The 5,000-nt window shown below is 34.9% G+C and overlaps 2 protein-coding genes across 2 annotated transcripts in view; one reads left to right on the forward strand and one right to left on the reverse strand.

The window, feature by feature from the left end:
- LOC137638483 (uncharacterized) overlaps positions 1-5,000 on the forward strand; it is a 218,822-nt gene that overhangs the window by 196,916 nt on the left and 16,906 nt on the right. The gene's annotated exons all lie outside the window — the stretch shown is intronic.
- The window catches only part of LOC137638482 (tripartite motif-containing protein 59-like), a 234,968-nt gene that overhangs the window by 175,911 nt on the left and 54,057 nt on the right, over positions 1-5,000 (reverse strand). The gene's annotated exons all lie outside the window — the stretch shown is intronic.

A 5,000-nucleotide genomic window follows, 5' to 3' on the forward strand; every position in this document is an offset into this window, starting at 1 on the left:
TGTACCATGGTCTTCCACTGTCTAGGTTTAGAGTTCTCTTGCTTGAAAGTACACTCGGGCACACCATTCTATATTATTTCTCTTCCTCTTGTTTTGTTGAAGGTTTATAGTTTATATAGGAGGTATTTACTTTAACGTTACTGTTCTTAAAATACTTTGTTTTCCTTGTTTAATTTCCTCACGGACATGTTTTCCCTGTTGGAGCCTCTGGGCTTATTGCATTCTGCTTTTCCAAATACGTTTGTAGCTTAGCAGTCAATATAATAGATGTAATGTATATACAAGAATGTAAAATATAATTTGTAAAGGAATATTTCTTGATAAAAGAAAGGAAAAAAAATGTAAGTTGAAATGTAATTATATTTTTATAATAAAATATAAAATAATAATAATAATAATAATAATAATCAATACGGGTCTGTTGATTGTCCTGCAACTTGGAGGTAGGAAGAGCCAGCGCGCTGGTTGACCTCCGTCTTCCCCCCCCCCCCCTCTCCCTTTCTTAAACTCAACACATCACGTATCAGTTGCTTAGGGACACGTTGAAAGTGCGTAGAATACTTTACCTGCAATAAATTGGGGTTGTTTGACTGCGAGAGTATTATTATTATTATTATTATTATTATTATTATTATTATTGCTTGATTAACGATAGCCCTAGTTTAAAAAGCATGATGCTATAAGCCCAAGTGGCCCTAGCAGGGGAAATATCCCAGTGAGGAAAGGAAACAAGGAAAAATAAAATATTTTAATAGCTGTGGCATCATTAAAATATTTCCTATATAAATTGTAAGAACTATAATTACGCAAAATGAATGTATTGATAAACTGCATGATTTGCAATAAGCAAAGCGTCAATTTGTTATAGATTAGAAATCTACAAAGAATGCACTTGTTTCCTAGATTTTCATTTGAATGCAAAATACAAAAGACTTTCAATGTACAGGCAACAATGAAATTCATTACAATATTCTAACGTATCTTTGACGTTCTAAATCCAAGGAATTTTGGGTAGTGCCTTAGCCTTTGTACCATGGTTTTCCACTGGCTTGGGTTAGAGTTCTCTAGCTTGAGGGTATACTCGGGCACACTATTCTATCTAATTTCTCTTCCTCTATTTTTGTTAAAGTATTTACAGTTTATAAAGGGAATATCTATTTTAATGTTACTGTCCTTAAGATATTTCATTTTTCCTTGTTTCCTTTCCTCCCTGGGCTATTTACCCTGTTGGAGCCTCTGGGCTTATAGCATCCTGCTTTTCCGACTAGGGTTGTAGCTTAGCAATTGATAATAATAATAAAATGTTAAATGAAGGACTAAAACTGAGAATTGTGTATGAATACCAATGGAGCTCAACAAATGTCTTATTGATTGTACAGTACAACAAATGCAGCCGTTTCTAGTCCGCTGCAGGACAAAGGCCTCAGTGGTTGTAGTGCCTTATGTAGTAACATCCCTGGCTGGCTATTGCCAGACTGGGGTGTGAGTCCCACTTACCCTCGTTAGTTCCTTTGGTCGCTGCAACGTTACCATCCGTGAGAGCTAAGGATGTTGCGTTTGGGGGAGCCTATAGGTCTATCTGCTGAGTCATTGGCAGCCATTGCCTGGCCCTCCTCGGTCCTAGCTTGTGGCCTTTAATCATTCATGTCTGGGGTTTGGCCAGCTTTCTTCACAAAGCGGCCCAACTGTTGATTGGTGATGGTGGGAGGATTTAATCTGATCTTTCACAGCAAACCAACCTAGTATAGGTGACCATAGTGAATTAATTTTTTTTTCTTTTTTTTTTTTAAATTACACAGACTTAAAACATGCAACAATCAGCTAACGGCGAGACGTTTTAAGCCTGCTTACAAAAGGAGAAGGACACTCCAGAATCAAACCATTGTTCTCGAATCTAGGGTAGTGTTATGTAATGCTCGTAACCCAAACCATCACGTTTTTTTTTATTGGGAAATATACATTTACAATTCTTACAATTTATAATATACATACATCAAATTACATGAATAATCTTTTTTTTCTTACATCAAATTACATGAATAATCTTTTTTTTTTTACATCAAATTACATGAATAATTTTTTTTCTTACACCAAACTACATGAATAATCTTTTTTTTTCGTACGTAACATATAATGTATTCACAAATGCAACTTTCATTAGTCATGTAAATATGTACTTTTTCTTTTTTACCAATATAAATTTACAATTTGTAATATACATATATCAAATTACATGAATAATCTCTTTTACTTAACGTATTATGTATTCACAAACGCAACTTTCATTAGTCATGTAAATACGTTTTTTTTTTTTAATTTATTTGTTTTACTTTTTTTTCGATTAGTATGCAAAAACAAGCTGTAAAATTCCTATCAGCCGATCACAGACTCCGCCCATTGGTACGTTTAGCCATAAGGCGAACTGCGTCGTACGCACCTCACCGAACTTTACTTGATCAAAACACGTACGTACACCCATTCATGTCTCTTAGGCAATTCAGTTCCTGTATAATAGCATAAGGTACTTATGTTTCTTCATTTACTCCTTCCCAAATTCGTTTCAAGAAACCTGTAAAAGAAATTGTTCAGGCACAGTGGAAAATAGATTGAAAAATATAGTTAACACGTGTGAAAGGTATTTAATATTTTACCAGAAAACCTTGATAATAGACTCATCATTATTGTCCACATCTAACCATCATCATAATCTCCTCCTACGTCTATTGACGCAAAGGGCCTCGGTTAGATTTCGCCAGACGTCTCTATCTTGAGCTTTTAAATCAATACTTCTTCATTCATCATCTTCCACTTCACGTTTCATAGATGAGATCATGGTGAGAGGTAGATGGAGATGAAAAAAAAAAAAAAAACGTAGAATATATTTTTTTTTTCAGATAGGATAGAAAGGTAAGTAGGTAGTAGGTTGGCCAGGGCACCAGCTACCCGTTGAGATACTACCGCTAGAAAGTTATTGGATCCTTTGACTGGCCAGACAGTAATGCATTGGATCCCTCTCTCTCCTTACGGATATTTTTTTCTTTGCCTACACATACACCGAATAGTCTGGCCTATTCATTACAGATTCTCATCTTTCCTCATACACCTGACAACAGTGAAATTATCAAACACCTCTTCGCTCAAGGGGCTAATTACTGTATTGTAATTGTTCAGTGGCTACTTTCCTCTTGGTAAGGGTAGAAGAGACTTTAGCTATGGGAAGCACCTCTTGTAGGAGGACACCCCAAAATCAAGGCATTGCTTTCTACTCTTGGGTAGTGCCATAGCCTCTGTACCATGGTCTTACACTGTCTTGGATTAGAGTTCCCTTGCTTGAGGATACACTTTGGGCAGCTGCTCTGTCTTGTTTATCTTCCTCTTGTTTTGTTATAGTTTTTATAGTTTACATAAGAGACATTTTAATGTTAGTCTTCTTAAAAGATTTAATTTCCTTGTTCCCTTTCCTCACTGGGCTATTTTCCCTATTGGAGCCCTTGGGCTTATAGCATCCTGCTTTTCCAACTAGGGTTGGAACTTAGTAAATAATAATAATAATAATGATAATAATAATAATAGGCCTACTTGAATATGTAACGTTTTATAAATTCCTTATATGAGTTGTTTATTTATTGAATTGAAATATAGAAATGAAATGTAAATAAGACGAACTTATTGTCAAGCTTAACCACTGATTATTTTCGTAATAAAAAATGAAAAGAATATACGCATTAGCTACTCACAATACCCCAAAAATATGGATGCAAATATCATAGTCTGCCATAAGTACAGCACGGTAAGAAAGAGAAGACGATGGATTGGTGAACTAAGAAAGTTTGCGGGTGTGGGCTGGCACAGTAAGACCACGAACAGAAGCAAGTGGAGGGGCGTGTCTGAGGCCTTTGTTTTATAGTGGACTAAACTCAATTTTTTTTAATGAGGCGCATTTGCACTAACTCGCAGAGGTGCCCTTTTAGCTCGGAAAAGTTTCCTGTTGGCTGATTGGTTAGAATTATCTTGTCCAACCAATCAGCGTTCAGGAAACTTTTCCGAGCTAAAAGGGCACCCCTGCGAGTCGGTGCAACTCTCCCTCACCAATAAGAATTGACTATAATTACGGCTGATGATGATGATGATGATGAAGTACAGTTTAATAATGTTGAAAATAATGTAAAAATTGTTATTAGGTTGTTGAAGGATACAAACAAACCACTTGGAGTGATGTTAATATTCACTGAAACTATAACTGTTTTACAATTAGTCTTAAGAACTTGTTAAGTACCTCATTTCAAAATCGTATAACTATTCGTTTCCTGAACAGAAAGGAAGATGGTCGCTTCGAAAGGTGAGAATAAATCTCATATATCTTTTATTATGAAATACACGTTTACAATCTTAAAATTTATAACATATACATCATAGTATATTTACACAAATAATTTCTTATTTTACATGTAGTGTAACATGAGAAATTTTTACTATTTATCTGAATATGTTTCTAAATCGAAAGAATATATTATTCGTGAATACTTTTTTAATAGGTTTAAATTCCATTTTATTTACATTAAACGTATTTATCATTTTGCTTTTAATATATTTAAGTAACTGCGGGTCAGTACTTGAAAATCGTACGAACTCTCCGTGCAATAAAATCTGTTTTTATCAATATTTCTGTATTTCCTATATTATTATCATTACTTTGCCAATCTACAACCCTAGTTGGAAAAGCAGGATGCTATAGCCCCAGGGGCTCCAACAGGGAAAATAGCCCAGTGAGGAAAGGAAAAAAGGAAAAGAGAATATATTATGAAGAGTAACAACACTGAAATATCTCATATATAAACTATAAAAACTAGCGAAACAAGAGGTGGAGAAATTAGATAGAACAGTGTGCATGAGTGTACCCTCAAGCACGAGAACTCTAACCTATAGATTCTATCCATCACTGTTTTGTTTAACTCTTCTCCATGTACTTTTTATCCCTTTCCCCGCATGTCATCTGTTAA

This window comes from Palaemon carinicauda, chromosome 3 (genome assembly GCF_036898095.1).
Source record: "Palaemon carinicauda isolate YSFRI2023 chromosome 3, ASM3689809v2, whole genome shotgun sequence".
In the NCBI taxonomy this organism is placed as follows: Eukaryota; Metazoa; Arthropoda; class Malacostraca; order Decapoda; family Palaemonidae; genus Palaemon; species Palaemon carinicauda.